We start from the raw sequence: 22,721 nt of genomic DNA, 5'->3' as shown, positions 1-22,721 counted from the left end.
TGAGCAGGAGAAATCGCAAAATATAGTCATTTCTTCATTGCCGTCCAAAAACAACGCTTTTTTACACTCCTGTCTCCCTTTCTCCTGGAAACAATGACTTACATCAATCCTTTTACATAATTCTTGTTTCCTCATGACATTTCTAACATTGCCCACAATTATCAACTTTCTAAGTCTTTCTGAGCAAGAGAAATCGCAAAACAGTCATTTATTCATTGCCGTCCAAAAACAATGCTTTTTTACACTCCAGTCTCCCTTTCTCTTGAAACAATGACTTACATCAATACTTTTACATAATTCTTGTTTCTCCTGACATTTCTAACATTGCCCACAAATATCAACTTTCTAAGTCTTTCTGAGCAGGAGAAATCGCAAAACATAGTCATTTCTTCATTGCAGTCCAAAAACAACGCTTTTTTACACTCCAGTCTCCCTTTCTCTTGGAAACAATGACTTACATCAATCCTTTTACATAATTCTTGTTTCTCATGACATTTCTAACATTGTCCACAAATATCAACTTTCTAAGTCTTTCTGAGCAGGAGAAATCGCAAAATATAGTCATTTCTTCATTGCCGTCCAAAAACAACGCTTTTTTACACTCCTGTCTCCCTTTCTCTGGAAACAATGACTTACATCAATACTTCTACATAATTCTTGTTCTCATTACATTTCTAACATTGCCACAATTATCAACTTTCTAAGTCTTTCTGAGCAAGAGAAATTGCAAAACAGTCATTTCTTCATTGCAGTCCAAAAACAACGCTTTTTTACACTCCAGTCTCCCTTTCTCTTGGAAACAATGACTTACATCAATCCTTTTACATAATTCTTGTTTCTCATGGACATTTCTAACATTGTCCACAAATATCAACTTTCTAAGTCTTTCTGAGCAGGAGAAATCGCAAAACATAGTCATTTCTTCATTGCAGTCCAAAAACAACGCTTTTTTTACACTCCAGTCTCACTTTCTCTTGAAACAATGACTTACATCAATCCTTTTACATAATTCTTGTTTCTCATGACATTTCTAACATTGCCCACAAATATCAACTTTCTAAGTCTTTCTGAGCAGGAGAAATCGCAAAATATAGTCATTTCTTCATTGCCGTCCAAAAACAACGCTTTTTTACACTCCTGTCTCCCTTTCTCCTGGAAACAATGACTTACATCAATCCTTTTACATAATTCTTGTTTCTCATGACATTTCTAACATTGCCCACAATTATCAACTTTCTAAGTCTTTCTGAGCAAGAGAAATCGCAAAACAGTCATTTATTCATTGCCGTCCAAAAACAATGCTTTTTTACACTCCAGTCTCCCTTTCTCTTGGAAACAATGACTTACATCAATACTTTTACATAATTCTTGTTTCTCCTGACATTTCTAACATTGCCCACAAATATCAACTTTCTAAGTCTTTCTGAGCAGGAGAAATCGCAAAACATAGTCATTTCTTCATTGCAGTCCAAAAACAACGCTTTTTTACACTCCAGTCTCCCTTTCTCTTGGAAACAATGACTTACATCAATCCTTTTACATAATTCTTGTTTCTCATGACATTTCTAACATTGTCCACAAATATCAACTTTCTAAGTCTTTCTGAGCAGGAGAAATCGCAAAACATAGTCATTTCTTCATTGCAGTCCAAAAACAACGCTTTTTTACACTCCAGTCTCCCTTTCTCTTGGAAACAATGACTTACATCAATCCTTTTACATAATTCTTGTTTCTCTTGACATTTCTAACATTGCCCACAAATATCAACTTTCTAAGTCTTTCTGAGCAGGAGAAATCGCAAATTATAGTCATTTCTTCATTGCCGTCCAAAAACAACGCTTTTTTACACTCCAGTCTCCCTTTCTCTTGGAAACAATGACTTACATCAATCCTTTTACATAATTCTTGTTTCTCTTGACATTTCTAACATTGCCCACAAATATCAACTTTCTAAGTCTTTCTGAGCAGGAGAAATCGCAAATTATAGTCATTTCTTCATTGCCGTCCAAAAACAACGCTTTTTTACACTCCTGTCTCCCTTTCTCTTGGAAACAATGACTTACATCAATCCTTTTACATAATTCTTGTTTCTCTTGACATTTCTAACATTGCCCACAATTATCAACTTTCTAAGTCTTTCTGAGCAAGAGAAATCGCAAAACAGTCATTTATTCATTGCCGTCCAAAAACAATGCTTTTTTACACTCCAGTCTCCCTTTCTCTTGGAAACAATGACTTACATCAATTCTTTTACATAATTCTTGTTTCTCCTGACATTTCTAACATTGCCCACAAATATCAACTTTCTAAGTCTTTCTGAGCAGGAGAAATCGCAGAACATAGTCATTTCTTCATTGCAGTCCAAAAACAACGCTTTTTTACACTCCTGTCTCCATTTCTCTTGGAAACAATGACTTACATCAATCCTTTTACATAATTCTTGTTTCTCCTGACATTTCTAACATTGCCCACAATTATCAACTTTCTAAGTCTTTCTGAGCAGGAGAAACCGCAAAATATAGTAATTTCTTCATTGCCGTCCAAAAACAACGCTTTTTTACACTCCTGTCTCCCTTTCTCCTGGAAACAATGACTTACATCAATCCTTTTACATAATTCTTGTTTCTCATGACATTTCTAACATTGCCCACAATTATCAACTTTCTAAGTCTTTCTGAGCAAGAGAAATCGCAAAACAGTCATTTATTCATTGCCGTCCAAAAACAATGCTTTTTTACACTCCAGTCTCCCTTTCTCTTGGAAACAATGACTTACATCAATTCTTTTACATAATTCTTGTTTCTCCTGACATTTCTAACATTGCCCACAAATATCAACTTTCTAAGTCTTTCTGAGCAGGAGAAATCGCAAACATAGTCATTTCTTCATTGCAGTCCAAAAACAACGCTTTTTTTACACTCCAGTCTCCCTTTCTCTTGGAAACAATGACTGACATCAATCCTTTTACATAATTCTTGTTTCTCATGACATTTCTAACATTGCCCACAAATATCAACTTTCTAAGTCTTTCTGAGCAGGAGAAATCGCAAAATATAGTCATTTCTTCATTGCAGTCCAAAAACAACGCTTTTTTAAACTCCAGTCTCCCTTTCTCTTGGAATCAATGACTTACATCAATCCTTTTACATAATTCTTGTTTCTCATGACATTTCTAACATTGCCCACAAATATCAACTTTCTAAGTCTTTCTGAGCAGGAGAAATCGCAAAATATAGTCATTTCTTCATTGCCGTCCAAAAACAACGCTTTTTTACACTCCTGTCTCCCTTTCTACTGGAAACAATGACTTACATCAATACTTCTACATAATTCTTGTTTCTCATTACATTTCTAACATTGCCCACAATTATCAACTTTCTAAGTCTTTCTGAGCAAGAGAAATTGCAAAACAGTCATTTCTTCATTGCAGTCCAAAAACAACGCTTTTTTACACTCCAGTCTCCCTTTCTCTTGGAAACAATGACTTACATCAATCCTTTTACATAATTCTTGTTTCTCATGACATTTCTAACATTGCCCACAAATATCAACTTTCTAAGTCTTTCTGAGCAGGAGAAATCGCAAAATATAGTCATTTCTTCATTGCCGTCCAAAAACAACGCTTTTTTACACTCCTGTCTCCCTTTCTCCTGGAAACAATGACTTACATCAATACTTCTACATAATTCTTGTTTCTCATTACATTTCTAACATTGCCCACAATTATTAACTTTCTAAGTCTTTCTGAGCAAGAGAAATTGCAAAACAGTCATTTCTTCATTGCAGTCCAAAAACAACGCTTTTTTACACTCCAGTCTCCCTTTCTCTTGGAAACAATGACTTACATCAATCCTTTTACATAATTCTTGTTTCTCATGACATTTCTAACATTGTCCACAAATATCAACTTTCTAAGTCTTTCTGAGCAGGAGAAATCGCAAAACATAGTCATTTCTTCATTGCAGTCCAAAAACAACGCTTTTTTACACTCCAGTCTCCCTTTCTCTTGGAAACAATGACTTACATCAATCCTTTTACATAATTCTTGTTTCTCATGACATTTCTAACATTGCCCACAAATATCAACTTTCTAAGTCTTTCTGAGCAGGAGAAATCGCAAAATATAGTCATTTCTTCATTGCCGTCCAAAAACAACGCTTTTTTACACTCCTGTCTCCCTTTCTCCTGGAAACAATGACTTACATCAATCCTTTTACATAATTCTTGTTTCTCATGACATTTCTAACATTGCCCACAATTATCAACTTTCTAAGTCTTTCTGAGCAAGAGAAATCGCAAAACAGTCATTTATTCATTGCCGTCCAAAAACAATGCTTTTTTACACTCCAGTCTCCCTTTCTCTTGGAAACAATGACTTACATCAATACTTTTACATAATTCTTGTTTCTCCTGACATTTCTAACATTGCCCCACAAATATCAACTTTCTAAGTCTTTCTGAGCAGGAGAAATCGCAAAACATAGTCATTTCTTCATTGCAGTCCAAAAACAACGCTTTTTTACACTCCAGTCTCCCTTTCTCTTGGAAACAATGACTTACATCAATCCTTTTACATAATTCTTGTTTCTCATGACATTTCTAACATTGTCCACAAATATCAACTTTCTAAGTCTTTCTGAGCAGGAGAAATCGCAAAATATAGTCATTTCTTCATTGCCGTCCAAAAACAACGCTTTTTTACACTCCTGTCTCCCTTTCTCCTGGAAACAATGACTTACATCAATACTTCTACATAATTCTTGTTTCTCATTACATTTCTAACATTGCCCACAATTATCAACTTTCTAAGTCTTTCTGAGCAAGAGAAATTGCAAAACAGTCATTTCTTCATTGCAGTCCAAAAACAACGCTTTTTTACACTCCAGTCTCCCTTTCTCTTGGAAACAATGACTTACATCAATCCTTTTACATAATTCTTGTTTCTCATGACATTTCTAACATTGTCCACAAATATCAACTTTCTAAGTCTTTCTGAGCAGGAGAAATCGCAAAACATAGTCATTTCTTCATTGCAGTCCAAAAACAACGCTTTTTTTACACTCCAGTCTCACTTTCTCTTGGAAACAATGACTTACATCAATCCTTTTACATAATTCTTGTTTCTCATGACATTTCTAACATTGCCCACAAATATCAACTTTCTAAGTCTTTCTGAGCAGGAGAAATCGCAAAATATAGTCATTTCTTCATTGCCGTCCAAAAACAACGCTTTTTTACACTCCTGTCTCCCTTTCTCCTGGAAACAATGACTTACATCAATCCTTTTACATAATTCTTGTTTCTCATGACATTTCTAACATTGCCCACAATTATCAACTTTCTAAGTCTTTCTGAGCAAGAGAAATCGCAAAACAGTCATTTATTCATTGCCGTCCAAAAACAATGCTTTTTTACACTCCAGTCTCCCTTTCTCTTGGAAACAATGACTTACATCAATACTTTTACATAATTCTTGTTTCTCCTGACATTTCTAACATTGCCCACAAATATCAACTTTCTAAGTCTTTCTGAGCAGGAGAAATCGCAAAACATAGTCATTTCTTCATTGCAGTCCAAAAACAACGCTTTTTTACACTCCAGTCTCCCTTTCTCTTGGAAACAATGACTTACATCAATCCTTTTACATAATTCTTGTTTCTCATGACATTTCTAACATTGTCCACAAATATCAACTTTCTAAGTCTTTCTGAGCAGGAGAAATCGCAAAACATAGTCATTTCTTCATTGCAGTCCAAAAACAACGCTTTTTTACACTCCAGTCTCCCTTTCTCTTGGAAACAATGACTTACATCAATCCTTTTCATTAATTCTTGTTTCTCTTGACATTTCTAACATTGCCCACAAATATCAACTTTCTAAGTCTTTCTGAGCAGGAGAAATCGCAAATTATAGTCATTTCTTCATTGCCGTCCAAAAACAACGCTTTTTTACACTCCAGTCTCCCTTTCTCTTGGAAACAATGACTTACATCAATCCTTTTACATAATTCTTGTTTCTCTTGACATTTCTAACATTGCCCACAAATATCAACTTTCTAAGTCTTTCTGAGCAGGAGAAATCGCAAATTATAGTCATTTCTTCATTGCCGTCCAAAAACAACGCTTTTTTACACTCCTGTCTCCCTTTCTCCTGGAAACAATGACTTACATCAATCCTTTTACATAATTCTTGTTTCTCATGACATTTCTAACATTGCCCACAATTATCAACTTTCTAAGTCTTTCTTAGCAAGAGAAATCGCAAAACAGTCATTTATTCATTGCCGTCCAAAAACAATGCTTTTTTACACTCCAGTCTCCCTTTCTCTTGGAAACAATGACTTACATCAATTCTTTTACATAATTCTTGTTTCTCCTGACATTTCTAACATTGCCCACAAATATCAACTTTCTAAGTCTTTCTGAGCAGGAGAAATCGCAAAACATAGTCATTTCTTCATTGCAGTCCAAAAACAACGCTTTTTTTACACTCCAGTCTCCCTTTCTCTTGGAAACAATGACTGACATCAATCCTTTTACATAATTCTTGTTTCTCATGACATTTCTAACATTGCCCACAATTATTAACTTTCTAAGTCTTTCTGAGCAGGAGAAATCGCAAAACATAGTCATTTCTTCATTGCAGTCCAAAAACAACGCTTTTTTACACTCCAGTCTCCCTTTCTCTTGGCAACAATGACTTACATCAATCCTTTTACATAATTCTTGTTTCTCCTGACATTTCTAACATTGCCCACAAATATCAACTTTCTAAGTCTTTCTGAGCAGGAGAAATCGCAAAATATAGTCATTTCTTCATTGCAGTCCAAAAACAACGCTTTTTTACACTCCAGTCTCCCTTTCTCTTGGAAACAATGACTTACATCAATCCTTTTACATAATTCTTGTTTCTCATGACATTTCTAACATTGCCCACAAATATCAACTTTCTAAGTCTTTCTGAGCAGGAGAAATCGCAAAATATAGTCATTTCTTCATTGCCGTCCAAAAACAACGCTTTTTTACACTCCTGTCTCCCTTTCTCCTGGAAACAATGACTTACATCAATACTTCTACATAATTCTTGTTTCTCATTACATTTCTAACATTGCCCACAATTATCAACTTTCTAAGTCTTTCTGAGCAAGAGAAATTGCAAAACAGTCATTTCTTCATTGCAGTCCAAAAACAACGCTTTTTTACACTCCAGTCTCCCTTTCTCTTGGAAACAATGACTTACATCAATCCTTTTACATAATTCTTGTTTCTCATGACATTTCTAACATTGTCCACAAATATCAACTTTCTAAGTCTTTCTGAGCAGGAGAAATCGCAAAACATAGTCATTTCTTCATTGCAGTCCAAAAACAACGCTTTTTTACACTCCTGTCTCCCTTTCTCTTGGAAACAATGACTTACATCAATCCTTTTACATAATTCTTGTTTCTCCTGACATTTCTAACATTGCCCACAATTATCAACTTTCTAAGTCTTTCTGAGCAGGAGAAACCGCAAAATATAGTCATTTCTTCATTGCCGTCCAAAAACAACGCTTTTTTACACTTCTGTCTCCCTTTCTCCTGGAAACAATGACTTACATCAATCCTTTTACATAATTCTTGTTTCTCATGACATTTCTAACATTACCCACAATTATCAACTTTCTAAGTCTTTCTGAGCAGGAGAAATCGCAAAATATAGTCATTTCTTCATTGCAGTCTAAAAACAACGCTTTTTTACACTCCAGTCTCCCTTTCTCTTGGAAACAATGACTTACATCAATCCTTTTACATAATTCTTGTTTCTCATGACACTTCTAACATTGTCCACAATTATCAACTTTCTAAGTCTTTCTGAGCAGGAGAAATCGCAAAACATAGTCATTTCTTCATTGCAGTCCAAAAACAACGCTTTTTTACACTCCAGTCTCCCTTTCTCTTGGAAACAATGACTTACATCAATCCTTTTACATAATTCTTGTTTCTCATGACATTTCTAACATTGCCCACAATTATCAACTTTCTAAGTCTTTCTGAGCAGGAGAAACCGCAAAATATAGTCATTTCTTCATTGCCGTCCAAAAACAACGCTTTTTTACACTCCTGTCTCCCTTTCTCCTGGAAACAATGACTTACATCAATCCTTTTACATAATTCTTGTTTCTCCTGACATTTCTAACATTGCCCACAATTATCAACTTTCTAAGTCTTTCTGAGCAGGAGAAATCGCAAAACAGTCATTTATTCATTGCCGTCCAAAAACAATGCTTTTTTACACTCCAGTCTCCCTTTCTCTTGGAAACAATGACTTACATCAATCCTTTTACATAATTCTTGTTTCTCCTGACATTTCTAACATTGCCCACAATTATCAACTTCCTAAGTCTTTTTGAGCAGGAGAAATCGCAGAACATAGTCATTTCTTCATTGCCGTCCAAAAACAATGCTTTTTTACACTCCAGTCTCCCTTTCTCTTGGAAACAATGACTTACATCAATCCTTTTACATAATTCTTGTTTCTCCTGACATTTCTAACATTGCCCACAAATATCAACTTTCTAAGTCTTTCTGAGCAGGAGAAATCGCAAAACATAGTCATTTCTTCATTGCCGTCCAAAAACAACGCTTTTTTACACTCCTGTCTCCCTTTCTCTTGGAAACAATGACTTACATCAATACTTTTACATAATTCTTGTTTCTCCTGACATTTCTAACATTGTCCACAATTATCAACTTTCTAAGTCCTTCTGAGCAGGAGAAATCGCAAAACATAGTCATTTCTTCATTGCAGTCCAAAAACAACGCTTTTTTACACTCCAGTCTCCCTTTCTCTTGGAAACAATGACTTACATCAATCCTTTTACATAATTCTTGTTTCTCATGACATTTCTAACATTGCCCACAATTATCAACTTTCTAAGTCTTTCTGAGCAGGAGAAATCGCAAAACATAGTCATTTCTTCATTGCCGTCCAAAAACAACACTTTTTTACACTCCTGTCTCCCTTTCTCTTGGAAACAATGACTTACATCAATACTTTTACATAATTCTTGTTTCTCCTGACATTTCTAACATTGCCCACAATTATCAACTTTCTAAGTCTTTCTGAGCAAGAGAAATCGCAAAACAGTCATTTATTCATTGCCGTCCAAAAACAATGCTTTTTTACACTCCATTCTCCCTTTCTCTTGGAAACAATGACTTACATCAATCCTTTTACATAATTCTTGTTTCTCCTGACATTTCTAACATTGCCCACAATTATCAACTTCCTAAGTCTTTTTGAGCAGGAGAAATCGCAGAACATAGTCATTTCTTCATTGCAGTCCAAAAACAACGCTTTTTTACACTCCTGTCTCCATTTCTCTTGGAAACAATGACTTACATCAATCCTTTTACATAATTCTTGTTTCTCCTGACATTTCTAACATTGCCCACAATTATCAACTTTCTAAGTCTTTCTGAGCAGGAGAAACCGCAAAATATAGTCATTTCTTCATTGCCGTCCAAAAACAACGCTTTTTTACACTCCTGTCTCCCTTTCTCTTGGAAACAATGACTTACATCAATACTTTTACATAATTCTTGTTTCTCCTGACATTTCTAACATTGCCCACAATTATCAACTTTCTAAGTCTTTTTGAGCAGGAGAAATCGCAGAACATAGTCATTTCTTCATTGCAGTCCAAAAACAACGCTTTTTTACACTCCTGTCTCCATTTCTCTTGGAAACAATGACTTACATCAATCCTTTTACATAATTCTTGTTTCTCCTGACATTTCTAACATTGCCCACAATTATCAACTTTCTAAGTCTTTCTGAGCAGGAGAAACCGCAAAATATAGTCATTTCTTCATTGCCGTCCAAAAACAACGCTTTTTTACACTCCTGTCTCCCTTTCTTCTGGAAACAATGACTTACATCAATCCTTTTACATAATTCTTGTTTCTCATGACATTTCTAACATTGCCAACAATTATCAACTTTCTAAGTCTTTCTGAGCAGGAGAAATCGCAAAACATAGTCATTTCTTTATTGCCGTCCAAAAACAACACTTTTTTACACTCCTGTCTCCCTTTCTCTTGGAAACAATGACTTACATCAATACTTTTACATAATTCTTGTTTCTCCTGACATTTCTAACATTGCCCACAATTATCAACTTTCTAAGTCTTTTTGAGCAGGAGAAATCGTAGAACATAGTCATTTCTTCATTGCAGTCCAAAAACAACGCTTTTTTACACTCCTGTCTCCATTTCTCTTGGAAACAATGACTTACATCAATCCTTTTACATAATTCTTGTTTCTCCTGACATTTCTAACATTGCCCACAATTATCAACTTTCTAAGTCTTTCTGAGCAGGAGAAACCGCAAAATATAGTCATTTCTTCATTGCCGTCCAAAAACAACGCTTTTTTACACTCCTGTCTCCCTTTCTTCTGGAAACAATGACTTACATCAATCCTTTTACATAATTCTTGTTTCTCATGACATTTCTAACATTGCCCACAATTATCAACTTTCTAAGTCTTTCTGAGCAAGAGAAATCGCAAAACAGTCATTTATTCATTGCCGTCCAAAAACAATGCTTTTTTACACTCCAGTCTCCCTTTCTCTTGGAAACAATGACTTACATCAATCCTTTTACATAATTCTTGTTTCTCCTGACATTTCTAACATTGCCCACAAATATCAACTTTCTAAGTCTTTCTGAGCAGGAGAAATCGCAAAACATAGTCATTTCTTCATTGCAGTCCAAAAACAACGCTTTTTTACACTCCAGTCTCCCTTTCTCTTGGAAACAATGATTTACATCAATCCTTTTACATAATTCTTGTTTCTCATGACATTTCTAACATTGTCCACAATTATCAACTTTCTAAGTCTTTCTGAGCAGGAGAAATCGCAAAACATAGTCATTTCTTCATTGCAGTCCAAAAACAACGCTTTTTTACACTCCAGTCTCCCTTTCTCTTGGAAACAATGACTTACATCAATCCTTTTACATAATTCTTGTTTCTCCTGACATTTCTAACATTGCCCACAATTATCAACTTTCTAAGTCTTTCTGAGCAGGAGAAACCGCAAAATATAGTCATTTCTTCATTGCCGTCCAAAAACAACGCTTTTTTACACTCCTGTCTCCCTTTCTCCTGGAAACAATGACTTACATCAATCCTTTTACATAATTCTTGTTTCTCATGACATTTCTAACATTGCCCACAATTATCAACTTTCTAAGTCTTTCTGAGCAGGAGAAATCGCAAAACATAGTCATTTCTTCATTGCCGTCCAAAAACAACACTTTTTTACACTCCTGTCTCCCTTTCTCTTGGAAACAATGACTTACATCAATACTTTTACATAATTCTTGTTTCTCCTGACATTTCTAACATTGCCCACAATTATCAACTTTCTAAGTCTTTCTGAGTAAGAGAAATCGCAAAACAGTCATTTATTCATTGCCGTCCAAAAACAATGCTTTTTTACACTCCATTCTCCCTTTCTCTTGGAAACAATGACTTACATCAATCCTTTTACATAATTCTTGTTTCTCCTGACATTTCTAACATTGCCCACAATTATCAACTTCCTAAGTCTTTTTGAGCAGGAGAAATCGCAGAACATAGTCATTTCTTCATTGCAGTCCAAAAACAACGCTTTTTTACACTCCTGTCTCCATTTCTCTTGGAAACAATGACTTACATCAATCCTTTTACATAATTCTTGTTTCTCCTGACATTTCTAACATTGCCCACAATTATCAACTTTCTAAGTCTTTCTGAGCAGGAGAAACCGCAAAATATAGTCATTTCTTCATTGCCGTCCAAAAACAACGCTTTTTTACACTCCTGTCTCCCTTTCTCTTGGAAACAATGACTTACATCAATACTTTTACATAATTCTTGTTTCTCCTGACATTTCTAACATTGCCCACAATTATCAACTTTCTAAGTCTTTTTGAGCAGGAGAAATCGCAGAACATAGTCATTTCTTCATTGCAGTCCAAAAACAACGCTTTTTTACACTCCTGTCTCCATTTCTCTTGGAAACAATGACTTACATCAATCCTTTTACATAATTCTTGTTTCTCCTGACATTTCTAACATTGCCCACAATTATCAACTTTCTAAGTCTTTCTGAGCAGGAGAAACCGCAAAATATAGTCATTTCTTCATTGCCGTCCAAAAACAACGCTTTTTTACACTCCTGTCTCCCTTTCTCCTGGAAACAATGACTTACATCAATCCTTTTACATAATTCTTGTTTCTCATGACATTTCTAACATTGCCAACAATTATCAACTTTCTAAGTCTTTCTGAGCAGGAGAAATCGCAAAACATAGTCATTTCTTTATTGCCGTCCAAAAACAACACTTTTTTACACTCCTGTCTCCCTTTCTCTTGGAAACAATGACTTACATCAATACTTTTACATAATTCTTGTTTCTCCTGACATTTCTAACATTGCCCACAATTATCAACTTTCTAAGTCTTTTTGAGCAGGAGAAATCGTAGAACATAGTCATTTCTTCATTGCAGTCCAAAAACAACGCTTTTTTACACTCCTGTCTCCATTTCTCTTGGAAACAATGACTTACATCAATCCTTTTACATAATTCTTGTTTCTCCTGACATTTCTAACATTGCCCACAATTATCAACTTTCTAAGTCTTTCTGAGCAGGAGAAACCGCAAAATATAGTCATTTCTTCATTGCCGTCCAAAAACAACGCTTTTTTACACTCCTGTCTCCCTTTCTTCTGGAAACAATGACTTACATCAATCCTTTTACATAATTCTTGTTTCTCATGACATTTCTAACATTGCCCACAATTATCAACTTTCTAAGTCTTTCTGAGCAAGAGAAATCGCAAAACAGTCATTTATTCATTGCCGTCCAAAAACAATGCTTTTTTACACTCCAGTCTCCCTTTCTCTTGGAAACAATGACTTACATCAATCCTTTTACATAATTCTTGTTTCTCCTGACATTTCTAACATTGCCCACAAATATCAACTTTCTAAGTCTTTCTGAGCAGGAGAAATCGCAAAACATAGTCATTTCTTCATTGCAGTCCAAAAACAACGCTTTTTTACACTCCAGTCTCCCTTTCTCTTGGAAACAATGATTTACATCAATCCTTTTACATAATTCTTGTTTCTCATGACATTTCTAACATTGTCCACAATTATCAACTTTCTAAGTCTTTCTGAGCAGGAGAAATCGCAAAACATAGTCATTTCTTCATTGCAGTCCAAAAACAACGCTTTTTTACACTCCAGTCTCCCTTTCTCTTGGAAACAATGACTTACATCAATCCTTTTACATAATTCTTGTTTCTCCTGACATTTCTAACATTGCCCACAATTATCAACTTTCTAAGTCTTTCTGAGCAGGAGAAACCGCAAAATATAGTCATTTCTTCATTGCCGTCCAAAAACAACGCTTTTTTACACTCCTGTCTCCCTTTCATCTGGAAACAATGACTTACCGTATATACTCGAGTATAAGTCGACCCGAATATAAGCCGAGGCACCTAATTTTACCTCAAAAAACTGGGAAAACTTATTGACTCGAGTATAAGCCTAGGGTGGGAAATGCAGCAGCTACTGGTAATTTTTGTAGATTTATTCATTATTATGTTTTTTATTTACATCTGTATATGCATTTTTATTTTACACATTTTTATATCATGTGTGTTTTTGATTGATTAGCTACTGATATAAGCTTGCCATTTTAGTGAAGCCCTGACACATTTCAAAATGGGGTGCAGGGGGACACTGTCAATAAATATCTTTATATATGTGTGCTTTAATATTTCCACACCCCCTGATTTGTTACTCTACTTTATTGATTTAATTTGAAAAAACTGTTTTATAAATGAATCCTATAAATTAGAACCATCAATGTACGGTATCCTGAATAATAATGTATTATGAGACCCAGCAAATGCCATATCTGAAATTCACCCCCAAATTCACCCCCAAAGAATAGGGAAATCACGTTATGTTAATATTGGAGGGGAAGAGAGGGAGGGAGGGAGCGAGTGAGGGAGAGAGAACGAACTTACCTGGTCTCCGTTTCCTCAGCTCTTCAGTTCCGCAGTGGAACGCATGTGCGTTCCAATGACAGGAAGTTCGGCATTTGTGCTGAACTTCCTGTCGGTGGAACGCACATGCGTTCCACTGCGGAACTGAAGAGCTGAGGAAGCGGAGACCAGGTAAGTTCACCCGTGTATAAGCCGAGGGGGGCTTTTTCAGCATAAAAAAATGTGCTGAAAAACTCGGCTTATACACGAGTATATACGGTACATCAATCCTTTTACATAATTCTTGTTTCTCATGACATTTCTAACATTGCCCACAATTATCAACTTTCTAAGTCTTTCTGAGCAGGAGAAATCGCAAAACATAGTCATTTCTTCATTGCAGTCCAAAAACAACGCTTTTTTACACTCCAGTCTCCCTTTCTCTTGGAAACAATGACTTACATCAATCCTTTTACATAATTCTTGTTTCTCATGACATTTCTAACATTGTCCACAATTATCAACTTTCTAAGTCTTTCTGAGCAGGAGAAATCGCAAAACATAGTCATTTCTTCATTGCAGTCCAAAAACAACGCTTTTTTACACTCCAGTCTCCCTTTCTCTTGGAAACAATGACTTACATCAATCCTTTTACATAATTCTTGTTTCTCATGACATTTCTAACATTGTCCACAAATATCAACTTTCTAAGTCTTTCTGAGCAGGAGAAATCGCAAAACATAGTCATTTCTTCATTGCAGTCCAAAAACAACGCCTTTTTACACTCCAGTCTCCCTTTCTCTTGGAAACAATGACTTACATCAATCCTTTTACATAATTCTTGTTTCTCATGACATTTCTAACATTGTCCACAATTATCAACTTTCTAAGTCTTTCTGAGCAGGAGAAATCGCAAAACATAGTAATTTCTTCATTGCCGTCCAAAAATAACGCTTTTTTACACTCCTGTCCCCCTTTCTCTTGGAAACAATGACTTACATCAATACTTTTACATAATTCTTGTTTCTCCTGACATTTCTAACATTGCCCACAATTATCAACTTTCTAAGTCTTTTTGAGCAGGAGAAATCGCAGAACATAGTCATTTCTTCATTGCAGTCCAAAAACAACGCTTTTTTACACTCCTGTCTCCATTTCTCTTGGAAACAATGACTTACATCAATCCTTTTACATAATTCTTGTTTCTCCTGACATTTCTAACATTGCCCACAATTATCAACTTTCTAAGTCTTTCTGAGCAGGAGAAACCGCAAAATATAGTCATTTCTTCATTGCCGTCCAAAAACAACGCTTTTTTACACTCCTGTCTCCCTTTCTCCTGGAAACAATGACTTACATCAATCCTTTTACATAATTCTTGTTTCTCATGACATTTCTAACATTGCCCACAATTATCAACTTTCTAAGTCTTTCTGAGCAGGAGAAATCGCAAAACATAGTCATTTCTTCATTGCCGTCCAAAAACAACGCTTTTTTACACTCCTGTCTCCCTTTCTCTTGGAAACAATGACTTACATCAATACTTTTACATAATTCTTGTTTCTCCTGACATTTCTAACATTGCCCACAATTATCAACTTTCTAAGTCTTTTTGAGCAGGAGAAATCGCAGAACATAGTCATTTCTTCATTGCAGTCCAAAAACAACGCTTTTTTACACTCCTGTCTCCATTTCTCTTGGAAACAATGACTTACATCAATCCTTTTACATAATTCTTGTTTCTCCTGACATTTCTAACATTGCCCACAATTATCAACTTTCTAAGTCTTTCTGAGCAGGAGAAACCGCAAAATATAGTAATTTCTTCATTGCCGTCCAAAAACAACGCTTTTTTACACTCCTGTCTCCCTTTCTCCTGGAAACAATGACTTACATCAATCCTTTTACATAATTCTTGTTTCTCATGACATTTCTAACATTGCCCACAATTATCAACTTTCTAAGTCTTTCTGAGCAAGAGAAATCGCAAAACAGTCATTTATTCATTGCCGTCCAAAAACAATGCTTTTTTACACTCCAGTCTCCCTTTCTCTTGGAAACAATGACTTACATCAATCCTTTTACATAATTCTTGTTTCTCATTACATTTCTAACATTGCCCACAATTATCAACTTTCTAAGTCTTTCTGAGCAAGAGAAATTGCAAAACAGTCATTTCTTCATTGCAGTCCAAAAACAACGCTTTTTTACACTCCAGTCTCCCTTTCTCTTGGAAACAATGACTTACATCAATCCTTTTACATAATTCTTGTTTCTCATGACATTTCTAACATTGTCCACAAATATCAACTTTCGAAGTCTTTCTGAGCAGGAGAAATCGCAAAACATAGTCATTTCTTCATTGCAGTCCAAAAACAACGCTTTTTTACACTCCAGTCTCCCTTTCTCTTGGAAACAATGACTTACATCAATCCTTTTACATAATTCTTGTTTCTCATGACATTTCTAACATTGCCCACAAATATCAACTTTCTAAGTCTTTCTGAGCAGGAGAAATCGCAAAATATAGTCATTTCTTCATTGCCGTCCAAAAACAACGCTTTTTTACACTCCTGTCTCCCTTTCTCCTGGAAACAATGACTTACATCAATCCTTTTACATAATTCTTGTTTCTCATGACATTTCTAACATTGCCCACAATTATCAACTTTCTAAGTCTTTCTGAGCAAGAGAAATCGCAAAACAGTCATTTATTCATTGCCGTCCAAAAACAATGCTTTTTTACACTCCAGTCTCCCTTTCTCTTGGAAACAATGACTTACATCAATACTTTTACATAATTCTTGTTTCTCCTGACATTTCTAACATTGCCCACAAATATCAACTTTCTAAGTCTTTCTGAGCAGGAGAAATCGCAAAACATAGTCATTTCTTCATTGCAGTCCAAAAACAACGCTTTTTTACACTCCAGTCTCCCTTTCTCTTGGAAACAATGACTTACATCAATCCTTTTACATAATTCTTGTTTCTCATGACATTTCTAACATTGTCCACAAATATCAACTTTCTAAGTCTTTCTGAGCAGGAGAAATCGCAAAACATAGTCATTTCTTCATTGCAGTCCAAAAACAACGCTTTTTTACACTCCAGTCTCCCTTTCTCTTGGAAACAATGACTTACATCAATCCTTTTACATAATTCTTGTTTCTCTTGACATTTCTAACATTGCCCACAAATATCAACTTTCTAAGTCTTTCTGAGCAGGAGAAATCGCAAATTATAGTCATTTCTTCATTGCCGTCCAAAAACAACGCTTTTTTACACTCCTGTCTCCCTTTCTCCTGGAAACAATGACTTACATCAATCCTTTTACATAATTCTTGTTTCTCATGACATTTCTAACATTGTCCACAAATATCAACTTTCTAAGTCTTTCTGAGCAGGAGAAATCGCAAAACATAGTCATTTCTTCATTGCAGTCCAAAAACAACGCTTTTTTACACTCCAGTCTCCCTTTCTCTTGGAAACAATGACTTACATCAATCCTTTTACATAATTCTTGTTTCTCTTGACATTTCTAACATTGCCCACAAATATCAACTTTCTAAGTCTTTCTGAGCAGGAGAAATCGCAAAACATAGTCATTTCTTCATTGCAGTCCAAAAACAACGCTTTTTTACACTCCAGTCTCCCTTTCTCTTGGAAACAATGACTTACATCAATCCTTTTACATAATTCTTGTTTCTCATGACATTTCTAACATTGTCCACAAATATCAACTTTCTAAGTCTTTCTGAGCAGGAGAAATCGCAAAACATAGTCATTTCTTCATTGCAGTCCAAAAACAACGCTTTTTTACACTCCTGTCTCCCTTTCTCTTGGAAACAATGACTTACATCAATCCTTTTACATAATTCTTGTTTCTCCTGACATTTCTAACATTGCCCACAATTATCAACTTTCTAAGTCTTTCTGAGCAGGAGAAACCGCAAAATATAGTCATTTCTTCATTGCCGTCCAAAAACAACGCTTTTTTACACTTCTGTCTCCCTTTCTCCTGGAAACAATGACTTACATCAATCCTTTTACATAATTCTTGTTTCTCATGACATTTCTAACATTACCCACAATTATCAACTTTCTAAGTCTTTCTGAGCAGGAGAAATCGCAAAATATAGTCATTTCTTCATTGCAGTCTAAAAACAACGCTTTTTTACACTCCAGTCTCCCTTTCTCTTGGAAACAATGACTTACATCAATCCTTTTACATAATTCTTGTTTCTCATGACACTTCTAACATTGTCCACAATTATCAACTTTCTAAGTCTTTCTGAGCAGGAGAAATCGCAAAACATAGTCATTTCTTCATTGCAGTCCAAAAACAACGCTTTTTTACACTCCAGTCTCCCTTTCTCTTGGAAACAATGACTTACATCAATCCTTTTACATAATTCTTGTTTCTCATGACATTTCTAACATTGCCCACAATTATCAACTTTCTAAGTCTTTCTGAGCAGGAGAAACCGCAAAATATAGTCATTTCTTCATTGCCGTCCAAAAACAACGCTTTTTTACACTCCTGTCTCCCTTTCTCCTGGAAACAATGACTTACATCAATCCTTTTACATAATTCTTGTTTCTCCTGACATTTCTAACATTGCCCACAATTATCAACTTTCTAAGTCTTTCTGAGCAGGCGAAATCGCAAAACATTCATTTATTCATTGCCGTCCAAAAAAATGCTTTTTTACACTCCAGTCTCCCTTTCTCTTGGAAACAATGACTTACATCAATCCTTTTACATAATTCTTGTTTCTCCTGACATTTCTAACATTGCCCACAATTATCAACTTTCTAAGTCTTTTTGAGCAGGAGAAATCGCAGAACATAGTCATTTCTTCATTGCCGTCCAAAAACAATGCTTTTTTACACTCCAGTCTCCCTTTCTCTTGGAAACAATGACTTACATCAATCCTTTTACATAATTCTTGTTTCTCCTGACATTTCTAACATTGCCCACAAATATCAACTTTCTAAGTCTTTCTGAGCAGGAGAAATCGCAAAACATAGTCATTTCTTCACTGCCGTCCAAAAACAACGCTTTTTTACACTCCTGTCTCCCTTTCTCTTGGAAACAATGACTTACATCAATACTTTTACATAATTCTTGTTTCTCCTGACATTTCTAACATTGTCCACAATTATCAACTTTCTAAGTCTTTCTGAGCAGGAGAAATCGCAAGACATAGTCATTTCTTCATTGCAGTCCAAAAACAACGCTTTTTTACACTCCAGTCTCCCTTTCTCTTGGAAACAATGACTTACATCAATCCTTTTACATAATTCTTGTTTCTCCTGACATTTCTAACATTGCCCACAATTATCAACTTTCTAAGTCTTTCTGAGCAGGAGAAACCGCAAAATATAGTCATTTCTTCATTGCCGTCCAAAAACAACGCTTTTTTACACTCCTGTCTCCCTTTCTCCTGGAAACAATGACTTACATCAATCCTTTTACATAATTCTTGTTTCTCATGATATTTCTAACATTGCCCACAATTATCAACTTTCTAAGTCTTTCTGAGCAGGAGAAATCGCAAAACATAGTCATTTCTTCATTGCCGTCCAAAAACAACACTTTTTTACACTCCTGTCTCCCTTTCTCTTGGAAACAATGACTTACATCAATACTTTTACATAATTCTTGTTTCTCCTGACATTTCTAACATTGCCCACAATTATCAACTTTCTAAGTCTTTCTGAGCAAGAGAAATCGCAAAACAGTCATTTATTCATTGCCGTCCAAAAACAATGCTTTTTTACACTCCATTCTCCCTTTCTCTTGGAAACAATGACTTACATCAATCCTTTTACATAATTCTTGTTTCTCCTGCCATTTCTAACATTGCCCACAATTATCAACTTCCTAAGTCTTTTTGAGCAGGAGAAATCGCAGAACATAGTCATTTCTTCATTGCAGTCCAAAAACAACGCTTTTTTACACTCCTGTCTCCCTTTCTCTTGGAAACAATGACTTACATCAATACTTTTACATAATTCTTGTTTCTCCTGACATTTCTAACATTGTCCACAATTATCAACTTTCTAAGTCTTTCTGAGCAGGAGAAATCGCAAGACATAGTCATTTCTTCATTGCAGTCCAAAAACAACGCTTTTTTACACTCCAGTCTCCCTTTCTCTTGGAAACAATGACTTACATCAATCCTTTTACATAATTCTTGTTTCTCCTGACATTTCTAACATTGCCCACAATTATCAACTTTCTAAGTCTTTCTGAGCAGGAGAAACCGCAAAATATAGTCATTTCTTCATTGCCGTCCAAAAACAATGCTTTTTTACACTCCTGTCTCCCTTTCTCCTGGAAACAATGACTTACATCAATCCTTTTACATAATTCTTGTTTCTCATGATATTTCTAACATTGCCCACAATTATCAACTTTCTAAGTCTTTCTGAGCAGGAGAAATCGCAAAACATAGTCATTTCTTCATTGCCGTCCAAAAACAACACTTTTTTACACTCCTGTCTCCCTTTCTCTTGGAAACAATGACTTACATCAATACTTTTACATAATTCTTGTTTCTCCTGACATTTCTAACATTGCCCACAATTATCAACTTTCTAAGTCTTTCTGAGCAAGAGAAATCGCAAAACAGTCATTTATTCATTGCCGTCCAAAAACAATGCTTTTTTACACTCCATTCTCCCTTTCTCTTGGAAACAATGACTTACATCAATCCTTTTACATAATTCTTGTTTCTCCTGCCATTTCTAACATTGCCCACAATTATCAACTTCCTAAGTCTTTTTGAGCAGGAGAAATCGCAGAACATAGTCATTTCTTCATTGCAGTCCAAAAACAACGCTTTTTTACACTCCTGTCTCCATTTCTCTTGGAAACAATGACTTACATCAATCCTTTTACATAATTCTTGTTTCTCCTGACATTTCTAACATTGCCCACAAATATCAACTTTCTAAGTCTTTCTGAGCAGGAGAAATCGCAAAACATAGTCATTTCTTCATTGCCGTCCAAAAACAACGCTTTTTTACACTCCAGTCTCCCTTTCTCTTGGAAACAATGACTTACATCAATCCTTTTACATAATTCTTGTTTCTCTTGACATTTCTAACATTGCCCACAAATATCAACTTTCTAAGTCTTTCTGAGCAGGAGAAATCGCAAATTATAGTCATTTCTTCATTGCCGTCCAAAAACAACGCTTTTTTACACTCCTGTCTCCCTTTCTCCTGGAAACAATGACTTACATCAATCCTTTTACATAATTCTTGTTTCTCATGACATTTCTAACATTGCCCACAATTATCAACTTTCTAAGTCTTTCTGAGCAAGAGAAATCGCAAAACAGTCATTTATTCATTGCCGTCCAAAAACAATGCTTTTTTACCCTCCAGTCTCCCTTTCTCTTGGAAACAATGACTAACATCAATACTTTTACTTAATTCTTGTTTCTCCTGACATTTCTAACATTGCCCACAAATATCAACTTTCTAAGTCTTTCTGAGCAGGAGAAATCGCAAAACATAGTCATTTCTTCATTGCAGTCCAAAAACAACGCTTTTTTACACTCCAGTCTCCCTTTCTCTTGGAAACAATGACTTACATCAATCCTTTTACATAATTCTTGTTTCTCATGACATTTCTAACATTGTCCACAAATATCAACTTTCTAAGTCTTTCTGAGCAGGAGAAATCGCAAAACATAGTCATTTCTTCATTGCCGTCCAAAAACAACGCTTTTTTACACTCCTGTCTCCCTTTCTCCTGGAAACAATGACTTACATCAATACTTCTACATAATTCTTGTTTCTCATTACATTTCTAACATTGCCCACAATTATCAACTTTCTAAGTCTTTCTGAGCAAGAGAAATTGCAAAACAGTCATTTCTTCATTGCAGTCCAAAAACAACGCTTTTTTACACTCCAGTCTCCCTTTCTCTTGGAAACAATGACTTACATCAATCCTTTTACATAATTCTTGTTTCTCATGACATTTCTAACATTGCCCACAAATATCAACTTTCTAAGTCTTTCTGAGCAGGAGAAATCGCAAAATATAGTCATTTCTTAATTGCCGTCCAAAAACAACGCTTTTTTACACTCCTGTCTCCCTTTCTCCTGGAAACAATGACTTACATCAATCCTTTTACATAATTCTTGTTTCTCATGACATTTCTAACATTGCCCACAATTATCAACTTTCTAAGTCTTTCTGAGCAAGAGAAATCGCAAAACATAGTCATTTCTTCATTGCCGTCCAAAAACAACGCTTTTTTACACTCCTGTCTCCCTTTCTCTTGGAAACAATGACTTACATCAATCCTTTTACATAATTCTTGTTTCTCATGCCGTCCAAAAACAACGCTTTTTTACACTCCTGTCTCCCTTTCTCTTGGAAACAATGACTTACATCAATCCTTATGGGAGACCACCTGGGAATACCAGGTGCTGTAGGTTTTTTTTTTTTCGTTTTCTTTTCTCTCTTGTTCCTGCATGCTTCAATGCTGGTTTTGAGATGTATAAGAGATGTAGGTCAGGAGGCAAGCAATACCTACAGTAAAACACCCTGAACATGCCCAATCTCATCTGATCTTGGAAGCTAACCAGGGCCGGGCCTGGTCAGTACTTGGATGGGAGAGCACCTGGGAATACCAGGTGCTGTAGGTTTTTTTTTTTCATTTTTT

At 35.4% G+C, this 22,721-nt stretch overlaps 1 pseudogene; it reads left to right on the top strand.

Moving 5' to 3' along the window:
• Window positions 1-22,586: 22,586 nt before the first annotated feature.
• LOC142116420 (5S ribosomal RNA) lies at window positions 22,587-22,704 on the top strand (annotated as a pseudogene).
• The last annotated feature ends 17 nt before the right edge of the window (window positions 22,705-22,721 follow it).

The sequence above is a fragment of the Mixophyes fleayi genome, unplaced genomic scaffold (genome assembly GCF_038048845.1).
Source record: "Mixophyes fleayi isolate aMixFle1 unplaced genomic scaffold, aMixFle1.hap1 Scaffold_1667, whole genome shotgun sequence".
NCBI classification, from domain to species: Eukaryota; Metazoa; Chordata; class Amphibia; order Anura; family Limnodynastidae; genus Mixophyes; species Mixophyes fleayi.
The sequence above is the reverse complement of the archived record's forward strand: the minus strand, read 5'-3'. Positions and strand labels throughout refer to the sequence as shown.